The sequence below is a fragment of the Triturus cristatus genome, chromosome 2_2, assembly GCF_964204655.1.
Source record: "Triturus cristatus chromosome 2_2, aTriCri1.1, whole genome shotgun sequence".
Taxonomy (NCBI): domain Eukaryota; kingdom Metazoa; phylum Chordata; class Amphibia; order Caudata; family Salamandridae; genus Triturus; species Triturus cristatus.
In genome coordinates this window covers 329357789-329374315 of record NC_140582.1, presented here as the reverse complement: position 1 = coordinate 329374315, position 16527 = coordinate 329357789, and positions in this window count along the sequence as shown.

Sequence of the window (16527 nt, the reverse complement as noted above, 5' to 3'; positions counted from 1 at the left end):
AGTCAATTTTAAGTTTAAAAAAAATATATATTTTTTTTTAATGGGATAGTTTGAAGGTAATTTTTTAATTGTTTTACAGGATAGTTATATGCTCTGAGGAAGGTTTGTTTTGTGACACTGTTCTGGATTAGCTGTACATGAGCTCACATCCTTCTGGTTGTCTGGAAAGGAATCCTCTTTGCATAAATAATGGGTCTTTGTTAGATTTGGGGGACTCTAGTTGGCACAGGTAGGTACTTGTGACAAATAGGGACCCTTGCCTCTAGTCAGGGTAAGGGGGGTACACTCCTATATTAACCCCTGCTCACCCCCTTCGTAGCTTGGCACGAGCAGACCTGCTTATCTCAGAATCAGTGTGTAAAGTATTTGTGACTACATACAGTAATCCAGTGACAACACTACAAATGGACACCACACAGGTTTTATATAAAAAATAAGTATACTATATATAGATTTACCACAAGACCATAAACGACAAAAATACACAATACTATTTTCAGTCCTTGACCTCTGAACTCACCTGTCACTTTTGGGTCCCGTTGGCGGTCGATGTTGGCGTTTGGCATCGGACTGCTCCTCGTTGTGTTTCCGTACTCTAGGGAAAACTTCCACTACACAGCTGTCCTCGCTACCCCTCGGGTCATCAAATCCTACAAAAAAGAAGAAGAAAAACCATGCCAATTAAAGAACCAGCAGTTCCAACTTGATCTCACGTGAGGTTATCTTAATTACGTCATACTTATCTGCTGTGTCTCCATGGCGTTTGGAGATTCCGTTTCCTATTGTGCACTGGGGGGCTCACATCTCTAGCTGACTTCGCCTGTGCTGTGCTGGGGCTCGTTGACTTTGCCCGTCTCTCCGGTTTCGCTGCTTCGTGTGCACTGTGTGTCTCCCCTAGCTGCCGCTACCTTCCATCACGCGGTCAGCGTAGGGGGAGACTACAGCTCCCAGACTGCCCTCAGACTTCTGCCACACCTGAGGAGCATCATCGCGCCCGGAGGCGCAGAAAACACTGAGGCTCCCTCGGTGGAGCGGGGCTCACATCTCTAGCTGACTTCGCCTGTGCTGTGCTGGGGCTCGTGGACTTTGCCCGTCTCTCCGGTTTCGCTGCTTCGTGTGCGCTGTGTGTCTCCCCTAGCTGCCGCTACCTTCCATCACGCGGTCAGCGTAGGGGGAGACTAGAGCTCCCAGACTGCCCTCCGACTTCTGTCACACCTGAGGAGCATCATCGCGCCCGGAGGCGCAGAAAACACTGCGGCTCCCTCGGTGGAGCGGGACGCGCGCAGGCAGCGCCGGGCTAAGACCGAGCAAAGGGCGGGCCGTCTAAGGACGACGAGGGACGGGACGGGACGGGCCACCCCCCTGACATTACTATCCGGTAAGACTGTCCACCGGATTTGGTGTGACCATTCTTTGGACTTGTCAAAGACTTTATAGGAAATACCTACCTCTATACGTCTTTATATCTGGATATCCGCACTACAATCCCTGCTGACTAGTACTCCACCATGTCTACACAAATGGGAAAATCCCGCACTATAACTGTCAATACATCACATGGAACTGCTACTGGGACAATTGACCAATTTTTTAAGAGGGTAACAAATGTACTTGAAAAAGAAATAGCTGACACAGAGAAGCGTCTTTCACTAGATTTATTAACTGGGAAACGCTCCTCCCTGGGGTTACTAGCCCAAGCTGTTTCTCCAGGGAGGACACACTTGGACTTAGTGCAGGGCACCACTCCCCTAATAGCGGTAAGGGCGGAGGACGATGATGATATAACATCCAGCGCTAACACAAACGCTGTGCTTATTACAAATCCCTCCTCACCTTGTTCAAATACATCTGGATTATCAAATTCCCCCAAATTATTCTCAATCTCCCCATTGACCATAGTTCAGCATCATAGCGAAAAGAAAAAAAAAAGGAAAAGAAGGGGATCACCATCTGTGAGAAGCCAAATGAAAATACAAAAAATTAACCCCTCTGTTCCCCACACAACAAGATCTTCCAAGTCGGTAGGTCCCTCTCTCTCCTCGGAGATAAACGATTCGCCCACTATTTCTCATCTCTCAGGATCTTCAAATACCTTGCATCTAGAAACAGATTTCATCAACAGATTAGGTGTTAATAAAATCCCTCCTACTCCCCTTGTTAGAGAGAACACGAATGATAAGTGCACATTTAGATAGCTTGGGCAGTCAAATAGAAGGGAATACTGCCGCCATGATAGAACTGCAAAGTGCTTATGCCAAAAACATTGGTAGTAACCACATAATACCTCCTATTCTGTCAATATCACAACCCTCGACAGGCGCCGCGTCTGTAACAGCAGTTAGCACACAGGGGAAAAAAGCTCTGTTCAAAACAAATAAACCGACAACTAGTAAGGAGACATTTTCTTCACTAGATAATAGTCAGGGAAACAGGGAGACCGTCCAGCCCAGCAATAAAAGGGAACGGGATAAGAATGGACCCACTAAAAACCTTCCAGCAGATAAAATCTCTCAACCAGTAAATGAAGTAGTTGGGAACAAAAAGGGGAAGTTACCATCCACACAGTTACCTAGAGAAATAAAAAGAATAGTAGATTTACCACCACAATCGGCCCCTTATACGATTATTATGGCTGGGGTACCAGAGCTTGTAAAGGGGGTCAGAGAGGATTATCATTCCTTAAAAAATAAAACCATCCATTGGCTCGAACTGAATAGACCATTACCTGCCCATGTCAGTGGAGAAATTTTGTCCGTGAGACGAGCAATTTGGGTGGGTTCAAGACCCAAAGATAGAACTGGGGATGTGATAATTATAAACTTTAAAGATCACAGAGCAGTAAGGTGTATCGGAGACTGGTACGAAACAAGAGGAGGGGACACTATCTCCACCCATTACGTTAGTTATTTTTATCCAAGAGACCCAACCTCATATTCAAAATCTATCCCAGTAAAAAACCTTTATTCGGACTGGAAGGAAGTGGGTCCCCGATTCCTGCGCCAAAATGTGGATAACTATCGCCCTTATCCTCAGCCATATAGGGAGTTCCATAGTAACAACAATAACTTTCCCCCACATTATGGGTGTAACGTGCCCACCTATAATCGTTATTCAATGCTCTTTGGACTAGATGAAGTTGATTGACTTAGACGGCAGTGGAGAGTCCCGCAAAGGCTGTCTCCTTCAGAGCCTTGCATAGTGCAGAACTCTGTAACTGCGGAAGGGGATGTCATCGGTAAAGCATTAGAAGACAGAGAGCAAGATGTATTGGGTGACCTACCATCTGTAAACGTAGAAGATACTCCCCTTTTGCAGGAACTTATAGACGACTCAGTACACAGGTTACCCATTGAAGACGAACTCCACCTGTTAGAAAACACACTAAATGGTACATTTAGTTTACCAAGAGTGGAAGGCCAACTGACCATAAAAAACACCTCTCAAGAGGGAGTAGACCCGATTGAAAGAACTGATGTAACCCAGAAAAGTTTAAGAATACAATTTTTATTCTGGAACATTGCAGGGCTTAAGAGAAAAATCACAAATGGGAGTATTCTAAACTATGTACAAGAACACCACGTGATTTGTTTACAGGAGACATGGGCAACAACCGAGCTACATTTAATAGGGTATAAAACCTTTTTTACTCCAGCAAAAGCCGTCTCGCATGGCAGACCCAAAGGTGGGTGACTTACATAGTGAATACTCTATTGGGCCTAGAGATTACACCCCTTGCACTAGAACCAAACTACCAGGTACTAAAACTAACATTTGAGGAAAAAAAGATCTTTCTTGTAAATTTATACGATAATCTGATAGAAACTGATAGATTAAATATATTAGGGGCTCTCCGTAAGAAACTCGTAACCTGGTCTAAACAGAAAAAAACTCAGGACCCCCCAAGTATCATATGGGGGGGTGATTTCAACCATCACCCATGTAGTAGAAGTAACACTAACCTCTGCGGGGTGGTGGATGAAACAGATGGTCAAATAACCCATTTCAGTCACTCAAAGGTGGGAAACTTCTTAAATGAAACCATGTCTGAATTAGGCCTCGTAATATTAAATACGCCAAAATCTTCTAATGGCCAGCTGGAACCAACCTATCTGGGAAGGGGCTGTGAGTCGACAATTGACTACATATTGGTCACAGCCACATTAGGAAATAAGGTTGGAAATTTTAGTATTCTTATAAATACCCTAAGTGACCATGCTGCCCTGGCCATAGTTTTATTCCTGGATCAAGGTCAGCTCCCGCCCTTGCTTATAAATTCCATCCTAGCCCAACACGAAATATATCTTAAAAAAATAAACGGCTATACCCTAGGGTGGGGTAAGATAGACCCCGCAGATCTAACAAAAAGGGTGGTCCGTGCGACATACGAGGCTATAGTAAAATGCTTAGATACCAACACGGGGGAGCAGGAGGTTTTGGATAATTTCGGGGAAATTTTAGACAAGGTAAAGGAGTTGCTAACCAAAAAATGTAAAGGGAATGGGGGGGGGTAAAAGAGGGTGGTTTGACCACAATTGCTCTATGGCACATAAAAAATTAAAGCAAGCCCTGTCAAAAGTTCCTAGAGATCAGGACGAGATTAGGAGGCTAAGAAGAACTTACACTTCAGTATGTAAGGGCAGGAAACAAGAACTGAAACAGGCATTATGGGATCAACTCCATGAGAGTTCCCTGACCAGAAATAGCGACGCCTTTTGGAAACTGGTTAAGGCTCCATTCCTGCAAGATAATAGTAATCACCCATCGGTTGATGTGGCAATTGATGGCCCGGCGTGGGTAAACCACTTCTCAAAAATCTTTGCCAAACTTCCAGAAATCGAACCTATAGAAAGTAATGTTAGGAGCACCCAGCCCAAATCTTTCCCAATCTCAATAGATCTCACACTAATTGAAATCATCAACGCAGTCAAATCAAGTAAAAGTGGGAAAGCCCCTGGCCCGGATGGTGTGCCAGTGGACTTTTTCAAATCTAATCTAGAATTGTGGGCTCCCATTCTAAAAAGGGTATTCGACGCAGTAATGAAGTGCGGCCTAATTAAATCCTAGATACAATCAACCATGGTCCCTATTTTCAAGAAGGGAGATAGGGAGGATGCTTCTTGCTATCGTCCAATCTCGCTCCTGGACTCTCTGGGGAAGGTACTGGGCAGAGTGGTTCTCCAGCGACTCCAGGAGTGGGTGTGCGATGACAAGGTCCTCTCTGATATCCAGTTTGGCTTCAGGGAGGGCTTTGGGACAATTGAGCAGGCCCTAAATTTGTCCCTAATTATGGGGAAATATGTTTCTGCAAAGCAGGGCAGATTATACATGGTTTATGTTGATCTGTCCGCGGCTTTTGACTGCGTCTCTCACTCAAAATTATGGACAATTCTTAGCAAAATGGGTGTAGACCCGGTCCTAGTAACTTTCCTTCGTGAATTATATATGAATGCCTCTGCCAGGGTACGTTTTGGAGTCCGGGGAGAACTCTCGAATTCATTTGCAGTAGAGCGTGGTGTCAGGCAGGGTTGTGTCCTGGCCCCCTTTCTCTTTTCGTTATATACAAATGGTCTGGAGACGGAGATGCTACAGGGGGCCCAGGACCTCCCTCGAGTTGGAGAACGCTTGATACCAGCGCTCTTATACGCGGACGATGCCGTGATACTTGCACGTACACCACGAGAATTACAAAAAGCAACTGAACGGTACGCAAGTTTCATGGGCAAATTAGACCTTCGAATAAACATAAAAAATCGTTTGTTATGGTGGCAGGGCAGGGTAGAAAAAAGGGGGAAGAATATCTATCTAGATAAGGAAAGGCTAGAACCAACGGATCAATACCCATATCTTGGCGTAATGATGGATGGGAAGCTAAATTGGAAACCAGCCATTGAGGCTCGTAAACACCACCTTCTGAGGGCAAATGCTGCCCTAATAACATTTTCACAAGAATTGGGTAAGAGACCACCTGTAGAGCTTCTCCGTATTTACAAAGCGAAGTGTCTCTCGACAGCACTCTACGGAGCAGGCCTCTGGGGACATAAAAATACTAATTCCCTCCAGGTGGCAGAAAACAACTTCCTGAGATTCCTCTTGGCGGTTCCAAAACGAGTCTCCACCGTCTCATCCCATACTGAATTGGGGACTCCCCATATTGAGGACCTTGCAAAAATTGAACCACTTTTACTGTGGTACCGCGTTTGGACTTCGACTAAAAATACCCTCACAAAGAAGTTACTGTCAGATTGTATGTCATTGGACCACGTGGGGAAGATCGAGTGGCTGATGTATATAAAACATTTTTTATTTGACCTAGGATTGGGTAAATATTACCTGACACCAGAACTTATTTCTGAAATACCCAAGAAAGAACTAAAAATAAGGGCACTGTCCCACGTCGAAGAATTACTTATGTGCGCAGAGGTCTGGAAACCATCGGTTCGCCACTCTATGCTAGTGATGACAACTCTGGATATCGAACCATACTTAACGTATGTCCAGTCGCAGTTTGAGCGGTTCTTACTGACCAGATTCAGGCTAAACATCTTCCATAGGATAGTATCCTTCCCTTCTAAAAACACTTGGGAGAAACATTTGCCGGTGTGCCCATGCGATGAAATAGCAGAGCAATCTACAATGCATACTATTTTGTTCTGCAAATACTATATTTCACACCGCAAACTTTGGTTAGTTCCTGTGTTGAGACAGTTAGGTTTCAGAAGGTGTCGGCCAGCCATGTTACGGTCCTGGACTCTGAATTTGTTTGCAAATGTGTTGGTACTTTTCTCAAATGTATTTTTTATCACAGGAAAAATCTTGAGGACGTATAGTCGGTTATGTGAGGTCAAATGGTAGAACATATTTCCAAATTGTATTAATAACAATCCTTTTTTTTTTTTGTAATTTTTTTTTAATTTTATTTTTTTGAAAATTTTTAACCAAATCCATTTTATGGATTACTTATTAGACGGAGTATTGTAATTATAAGATACCAAACGTTGTTTTGGGCATATCCCCCAAAGCATCCTAATAATGCAGTTGGGGGTTATCTTTTTCTTCCGCTTTTTTCTGCATAGCGACACTATCTGATCATTTTTGTGCGCTTGAGGCTATGCATGTACATCCTATTATATTACAATATGCAAACACAAATGACTTTTTGATTCTCCCCTTCCCAAAAGATCGTTATTTTGCATACATTCTAAACGTTTTGCCTTTATGAGAGCATTTTAAATCTCGTTTTTTTAAATTTATATGACTTTTATTGTATAATTGATGAAATGTAATATTGTACTTGCTTTTATGGTTTGAAACCAACTCACCGAATAAAGCTCATTTATTATTAAAATATTACTTTAAGATGGTAGTTTTTAGCTTAGCTTAGTTCAGTTCTTAAGATGCAACACTTTGTGTCAATGTACCTTACGATGCGTTGCGCTTCCACGACAAGCAATGTCGCAGCGATGGAAATGCGGCAAAGTTCTGGTGCAAAGAAATAAAGACGTGAAGATCTTCCAGATGCGGCACGCTTCTCCGGGGATGCGAGAAGCTCTCGGTTCGATGCGTGGACTGCAGCGGCGACACCCTTGTTCAGAAGTGCGACGGCAACAGCTTCAGCTGCGACACTCTTCTCCCAGTTTGCTTGAAGCTTCCGCACAATGCAACAACTACAGCGGCGACATCCTTGTTCAGAAATGCGACGGCTACAGCTCCGACGGCAGCGCGCTTCTCTTGGGATGCAAGGCGCTTTCCTCGATGCAGTGCAATGCGACAGTTCCAGCGGCGACGCCCTTGTTCAGAAGTGCGACCGCAGTAACAGTGACACGCTTCTTCCTTGTTGCGAGATCCTTCTCTCGATGCGGTGCAGTGCGACAACTCCAGTGGCGACACCCTTGTTCAGAAGTGCGACAGCAGGCAGCAGCGACGGCGACATGCTTCCTCTTCGTTGCGAGACGCTTCTCTCGATGCGGTGCAGTGCGATAACTCCAGCGGCGACACCCTTGTTCAGAAGTGCGACAGCAGGCATCAGCGACGGCGACACGCTTCCTCTTCATTGCAAGACGCTTCTCTCGATGCAGTGCAGTGCGACAACTCCAGCGGCGACACCCTTGTTCAGAAGTGCGACGGCAGCAGCAGCGACGGCGACATGCTTCGGCTTCGTTGAGTCGCGCTTCCAGCTCCTTGTGACACTCAGTCCCTCAGAAGGCCCAAAACAGCAGCAGGCACTTCCAAAGAACTCTGGGGAGCTGAGGGTTGAAGTCTGTTGTCCCTGAGACTTCAGCAGGAGGCAAGCTCTGTTCCAAGCCCTTGGAGAACCTTACAAGTTGAAATAAGCACACAAAGTGTCTCCTCCTTCCTTTGGCAGTTAGGCAAACCACTGCAGGCCAATCACCCTAGCAGCACTTCCGCTTAGTGATCGTCTCTCCTTCGTTTCTTCAGGTTCCGCTCCTCAGTAAAGGTTTCTTCTTGTTCCAAAAGTGATCTAAATTCTTGTTATCAAGGCCTACTACTTATACCCCCAAATCCTTTGTTCTCTGAGGGGAGAGGGGCCTTTGCCTGGTCCAAACCAGTTCCTGAGCACTCTGTTTACCAGACTTCTCCTTTCCTTTCACAGTGTAGGGCAGAAACATCAGACGCCCCATAGGAGGTGGAGCCAGCATTGTGGAAGGCAAGTACAGCCCTGGGGCACTTTGTTGACAGGATTCCTTCTCTTCATTCACTGTGCAGGGCAGAGACATCAGCCGCTCCCCAGGAGGTGGAGCCAGCATTGTGGAAGGCAGGCACAGCCCTATTCAAGGTTCAGGTGTAACCCCTCACTCCCATCTAGATGCAGATCTCTCTATTCACCACTGGGCTGACTCATCCTGTCTCTTGGAATCCCCCAGCCCTAAGACATTCACAGAAACCAGACAAAGAAATGCACAACCTAGCAGAGGCAGGCTTGAAAGGTTAGGCAAGAAAATACCTACTTTCTAAAAGTGGTATTTTCAAACACAGAATGTTAAAACCACCTTCACTAAAAGATGTATTTTATCATTCTGAGTTCAGGCATACTAAACTCGAATTTCTACCATGTTCTCTGAGTCAGTTAAGATTATAAACATGTAATATGAATTGAAATAAGCTTTATTTCGATAAAAAGATATCTTAAAAAGCACATACAAATATAACATACAAAATAAGCACAAACCAGGAAAGTACAGTAGCATCCATAGATCCCAAGTTATACAGCAGAAGTTTAAAAAATTTTAAAAATCCATATAAACACAATAAATAAGACAATTTAAAAATTTGAAAAATGATGGAGTATATACATAAAGGGATCAGTCGTCCAGCTTAGCTAGAGTCTGTGAGGGCTTTAGTTCTCAACAGCCAGGACCACCTCAAGAATTTTGCCAGAACACAGGCATATAAGGGTCGAGCATCTGATTTAAGAATACGCAAAGCTGTGCGGTGGTCACGTGTTCCCAAAGTTTTACATAACGGAGTGAGCCAATAGGATCTTGGGTTTCTGTATTTCGGGCATGCAAATAAAGCATGCGCGATCGATTCAATCAAGGACTCACAGAAAGGGCAGTATGGAGATGTCTGAGAAGGGGGTTTCCATCGCGCAGTCAACTCACGGACCGGAAGAGTACCAATCCTAAACTTAATATAGAGGGATCGGTCATACGGCTTTTGTATTACATCAAAGTAGGGTTCATAACACACTACATCTTTGAACGTGAGGAATTCAGTAATTCTACTGCCACCAGAAGGATTAGAGTCTCTTTTTGCAAACACCCATCTCCAATAAAGCTTCTTGAGTTCGGCTTTTGGGGGGGAAATTTTCTTGTCCCATGCTTCTTTAAGGCCAAGATCTATAAGTAAAGTCTTGACTTCTTTCAACCATTTAATTTTATGCCAAGAAGGGATAGATAAAATATCAGATAGACCCTCTGCGTATTTGGCTAACTCAGGGGTCCGCCAAATCCGGGCCCATAGGAGTAAGGGGCGTAATTTAGCCAAGTCTTTGATTGAGTGGCACCCTAAGTCCATTAATAACGGAACCAAGGGTGTGCTCTGTGGGAGTGCCAGTAATTCTTTAAAGAAGCTGGATTCGGACTTGCCAAGCTCGTCTATATTAGTTACGCCCCATAGTTCAGCACCGTAAAGTGCCGAACTCACAGCTTTTGCTTTATATATATCCAAAGCAGGAACTATAGGCCGGGATGTGGAAGATCGGTGCTCCCTGAGGAGGGCACCGGTGACCCTCTTGTGGGATATTAGCATTTTTTGAAGATGGGATGACCAGGACATCGTATCCGAAATACGTATACCCAAGTAGTCAAATTCTTTCACCCGCTCAAGGGGGACAGAGTTCAGGACTGGTGGCCGCCCTAACTTCCTCGGTGGGTTAAGAATCAAGTACTTGGTTTTAGAGGTATTTATAATGAGGCCTCTAGCACTGCAGAAAGCCTGAAAGCTGTCAAGCAGGATTTGTAAACCCTTTGGCGATTTAGATATCAGGAGAGTATCGTCCGCGAACAGGAGAGTTGGAATACGATCGCCCGCCAGGGATGGGGCGTCAGCTGGAACTTTTTTCAGATGCTCCACCACACCATTCACATATAATGAGAATAGTGTAGGGGCAAGGACGCATCCCTGGCGGACGCCCCTGTTCACTGGGATTCTCTCCGTTTTCTGGCCCTGGGGCCCCCAGCGCACTTGGGCATAGTTTCCCTCATGTAATTTCTTAAGTAAGGCCAACAGATAGAAAGGAATATTCATGTTGGCCAACACTCGCCACAAGGTGTTGCGGGGGACAAGGTCAAAAGCTGTTTTCAGGTCGATGAAGGCAAGATAGAGACTGCCCTTTCCAAGGAGTACGACCTTCCAATAGAGAAGAAACAGCCTAAAAGCCTGCTCTATAGTGCCTCTTCCGACCCTGAAGCCTGCTTGGTAGTCAGAAATAATATTGTTCTCATTGGCCCAGGATAGAATCCTCTCCAGGATCACTTTTCCGATCACCTGGGATGAATCAATAAGACTGATCGGGCGATAATTCGCCGGATCGTCCCTAGCTCCCTTTTTAAATATGGGAACAACCTCCGCCCCCTTCCAAGACTCGGGAACCGAGGCACCATTATCGATGGCATTGATTAAGATAGAGAGAAGCCTCCCCCACCCGGATGGTTCAAGTTTTAATACATCTCCAGGAATGCCGTCTGGGCCAGCAGCTTTCGAGGGGACAATAGACTTGATAGCGAGGACTACTTCCCTTTCGGTAAATGGTGTGTGATTTGGAACTATTGCAAGAAGGGGGGCATTGTCAATAGAGGATATCCCCAACTCTTCCGGTTGGAAGGAGTAAAGTTTGGAAAAGTGTTCGGACCATGCCGTGGCGGTGATGTTACATGTTAGAAGTATGTGGGTTGGCCTGGTTTTATTTCTGATTATTTCCCAAAAGGAACCAGAATCCCGCTTGTAAGAAGCCTCTCTAAGTGCCTGCCAATACTGCTCTTCCCAGAGTTTTTTGGCATTTAAGATGGTAGCCTTATAGACCTTCCTGGCCAGCTGAATCTCGGGTATAGCCCTCATTTTTATGGCTGCAACTAGAGCAGATTTTTTCTTCCTACACGTTGATGAGTACCACCCATCGGGAGGAATACGTTTGGACCTACCACGGGGTGGGCCGCCCTTGCCCTCTATACGAAATAGATTGCCCAGCTTGCTTATAGTATCTTGGAAAATCAAGGGGGCTTTATCTAGGTTTGACACAAGGTCGCTTAATGGAACCAGGTCGGCTTGTACTTCCTTTAATATTGATCTAATTAAATTAATTTTTGCAATATTCTAACAGCTTATTCTGGCCTATGGAGAACAGGTAGCCTTGCAATAGTGAAAAACGAAAATGGCTGTAATTCACTATTAGGACATGCCACACACATCAGGGCATGTCCTACCTTATACTTACAATGCACACTGCCCTTGGGCCTACCATAGGGGTGTCTGATATGAAGAAAAGGGAAGGTTTAGGGACTGGCAAGTGGGTGCACTTGCCCAGTCAGCATGACAGTGCCAGACTGCACACAGGCTCTGCAATGGCAGATCTTAGACACATATTACAAGGCTGCTTCTGTGGGTGGCACAACCAGTGCTGCAAGCCCACCAGCAGCATTTGGATTTACAAGCCCTGGGCACACTCAGTGCACTATACTAGGGCCTGACAAGTAAACCAAATCAGTCAATCATGGAATCACTAATCAATACATTCATTTACAGTAGGGAGCACTTGCACTGTGGCACTGGACAGCAGTGGCACAGTGCCCAAAGCATCTAACACCAGCAAAAACACGAGGCAACAGCAAAAATGGAAGGGAGACCCACGCCAATGGTATAGAAGACTGTTAAACCTGGTTTAACAGTCTTCTATGCCATTCACTCCTTCAAAGAACGCCTCATCGAGAATACCAGGACAGCATGGTCCAAACTTGCCTTCCTGAAGAAAGTGCGTCATAGGATCGTCGCTGGTAATCATAAATGTAGAATATTCCCGCCAATGTGTGGGGAACCCGGAACATTTCCTTTCTATAGTAGAAAAATCTTCACTGGAGGTAGACATTTCAAAGTAAGCAATTTATGTTACTTCAATAAAGTTAAGCATGAAATATTTTTTTAAGGTTTTTCTCACGAGAATAGCAAATCTAAGTAACAATAAAAAGGTTATATTGCAGTACGAAGCTGATGCATGTTAGCTTCCCAGGTTAGAAACCTATCAAGCCCTGCATTTCAGCAGAAAACAAGAAAAAAAAATGCTTGAAAAGCGGAATTGTACTTTTTAGGCGCTCAGCAGCTTCCATCTCTCAGCATGAACAGTAAGTCTGTTTGCATCACAGCCTCAGTTCTGTTTTTTGTGGCTCATGGTGACTGTATCCTAGAACACTTTGGGAGATTTTCTCACTGTTTATTTAGGCTTTTTCCCTCAAAACTGCCCATTTTCTCCGTCTTTGAAGTCCCTTCATCAAATCCAACTGCTTCCCATGGTTGCGAGAGGATTTCTCTTACAAATGTCTTAACTTTTTGTGGAGTACCCTTTCTGTGGGAGGAAGAAGGCTGCCTCAAATCATTACTCTGTAGTATATATCTCACCTACATATTCTGTCAGATCTTGTGGGTTGTGTCCAAACATGACAAAAATAACCGTTAAAGACAGGGAAGGAATATGCCTCTAATGACAATTATAGGACCTGAAGGCTGAGCAAGAGAGAACAAGATACAACACGCAGGTCACAGAAGGTAAATCATCTACTGAACCTTTGAATTATCCAAGGAGGAAGCCACGGCAGGAGAGATCCAAAGAAAGGAGGCGATGTAAACACCGCTGTCAGTATGTAACTTTTACTCTGCAGTTTTGGTCCACATAGCCCAACTCCTCAGCCTTTACTCCACATGTGCTTTTACCTTAACTACCCTAAGAAAAAGAAAACTTGTATAATTTACTGGTAGCTTTCAAGATCATTTGGACATTCGGATTCATGTGAGCGATTCCAAAATTATTTCAGGTTGTTCCTTTTTGCGGTCTGGTATGGACAAATCGCCTTTTAATTTTTGCCACGTGTTGCCATACCTTCTCATGTGTATATATATGCATGCAGTGTATAATTTGTGTGTTGTGCAGGGTCATTGCTACTCTGGCAAACTTCCCTGCATTTTATGCAAAAGACATTGAAAATGGAGAGAGAATTTCTTGGCATTCTATGCGCTAACATATACAGTATTTTACGGTGCTACAGCCTCCTTGGAAACACCACTCCGTGATCTGCCCACTAACTCTGAAGCAGGACAGTTGTGTAAAAAAAACTGTGAATGGTGTCCAGGATCTTAGTCCGGATTTGCACAAAGAGTATTGTGGGTCCTTTTGACCCTACTCAAAACCATGAAGCCCATACCCTATTTTGAGAAGTTCAAACACGACCAAGAATGCAAGGGAGGTAAAAAAGCGACCTCATGCCTTTTCCGTAGAATCAGCCTACATTTGGTACCTTCAGGATAGAAGAATCCGTTTCCTGAGCTTAAGCAGTTTCAGATGGTATGCTGCAAAAGATATCTTTGAGTCAGGAGCTTTGGATATCGTTCTGAAAATAACAGTGTAGTGACATGGCATATGCACTTTGTCGTGTGCCAGGAAAGGGGGTGATGTCTGTGTGTGCATGGGCTAAGTAGGTATGCTGTGGAATGTTGAGCGTGGATGCTTTGAGAATGTGGTGATACCTGGAGTGTTGGTGTCTGTATGCTGAGTAAAACGTGGGAGTTGAGTACAGATGGCGGTAGAATGGAGTCCTAACAGGGCCTGCCTGCTGTGACTGTTGTGACTGTACCTACGGGCCTTACATGGAATAAAAACTTGCTTCCTGAATTGATAGGACTTCAATGCCAAATATATCTTGGTGTCCTGTAGGTGAAGATGTCAAACATCAGCAAGTGTCTTGATGCTGAAAAATGTTTGATCAAAAAAAAGATAGGAGTTGTATTTTGAGGTTGCATTGGGTTTGTGTAAATAAAACCCTAAGAAACATACCTTGAAGAGACCTAAGAAAGAGTCGAGCTTCACTAAGGGCCAGCCTGCAGCACCATAGCAACAGGTTATGCATGTGGAAGAAGACCTTGAGTTGGCCAGTTTCCAATCCACCTCAAACACCATTGCATGAAGAAATGGAAGATACTCTGGAGCAGGACTATGCCCCAGAGTAGCAGTAAGAGCAACTATTGGAAATGTACGTGGTTGACACCCAACAGAGGGCGTTGACTACCTCAATGCCTTCTATTACTGTAGAGTAATGTTTTTGTGGAACTGTCCTAGAGTGTCTAACCAGGGCCCTAAAATGTGAGGTGGACGGACAATCAGTGGAGTCCCAGAATAGCTGGTTTAGTTGTATAGTTTAAGAAGGTGCTCAGGAGAACAGCTGTCATTAAGCCCAGCAGAATATATGAATGGCAGCCCATTTTGAAACCTACATTATTTAAGTCCTGAAAAGCTAGTTGGGCTCTTAGATCCAGTATCGACTATGTTATCAACTTGATTGCATCTTGGACCCGATTACAAGACAAACTGGGTGAACCTAATGTTCATATCTGCGCAAAAAGGTTCCTATTACGAGTTGTGCAAAACTTGCTAGTGCTAATTAGCACTTGAATATTTTGCACAATTTATGCCCCTTTTACCAAAGATAACTTTTTACAGCCTCGATTTCTCGAAAAAAGGTAGTTTGTTTTGTCATGTGTTATTTGTATTCGAAAGTGCAGCTTGTTTAAAGAAATTAAACTTTAAAAAGTTGTACTGACCTCCTTTCAGCCCCCCTGAAAGACTAGGGAAGCATTGTGGTCAAAAGGCTTAGTACAACCTCTTGTTACACAAAAACCTTAAATGTTTTTAAGGTTTTTGTGTAATATTGTGTATTTTTTTTTTTTTTTTAACTTTTGAGATTTATATAGCTGGACCCTTATTAAATGAATGGTGTAGAATGTTTCTGAATAGATCTTTTTATACGCATCAAATGCACCTCATCTTGAATTACTTCCATGCTTGGTAAAGACATTATTCTGGGATGAACAGTTCCCCGGTTGTGTGAAGTCTCTCTGGTTAATTGGGTTTTGTCCAACAGTTGTATATTTATAGCATGTGTAGCAGTACATACACATGCTGTGCATACTTTTTTTTTGTAACTTTTATTGACAATAATAAACAAATTTACAGCATATATTTTGTTTGTCATTCCTTACTTATATACAATACTCATAAAAGTTAGATAATGGTTACATTGGCATATTTAGCATAATCATAGCGTTGTCTAATCTCAGTCCTCAATTAATAACATGTCTATTTTACAATAAATGTCACTCTTACTGTGTTTCTAACTAATGTCTTCAGATGTGGCGTCCACTCCAACCAGGGTTGTTGAGGCGCCGGCATCACCGTCCAGCATGTGTGGTGTAAACTAGTGGCCTGAGGGTGAGGGAGTAGTGTTCTGAGTTGTGATGGAGCACCTGAAAAATGTATGCTTGGTATTGCATCTCTATTCTCATCCCACACCGGTGGGTACGATGCCTGTGTTTGTCTGAGATGTGGCAGTATCTTGAAGGGAGGAGATGTATATCTTGTAGGGGCCCCAAATGTCTTTAGGGCGTGCCGTGCTTGGTAATGTGGTTGAGTATATCTCACTGTTTGTGTTGCAGTAGGCTAAGCTGTTCAGCTAACCCTATAATGTGGGAGATATCCTGCTCCCCCAGTGTAGTGCGATCTCTCGCTTCGCCAGCAGAAGGCCAAAGGGCCGCCAATTTCTGAACTGGTTGAGGGAAGTTCACCGTGTAGCCTAGTAGTGCCACCTTCTGGATAGGAACCAATACGAGTCTGAGCATGGCACCCAGGGAAGAGTGTACCATCTCCCAATATGGACTTATGTTGAGGCAGGTCCAAGTTAGGTGAGCAAAATCAGCTCGAGAGGCACTGCATTTCCTGCATGTGTGTGGTCTGCTAGGGTCTATTTTATG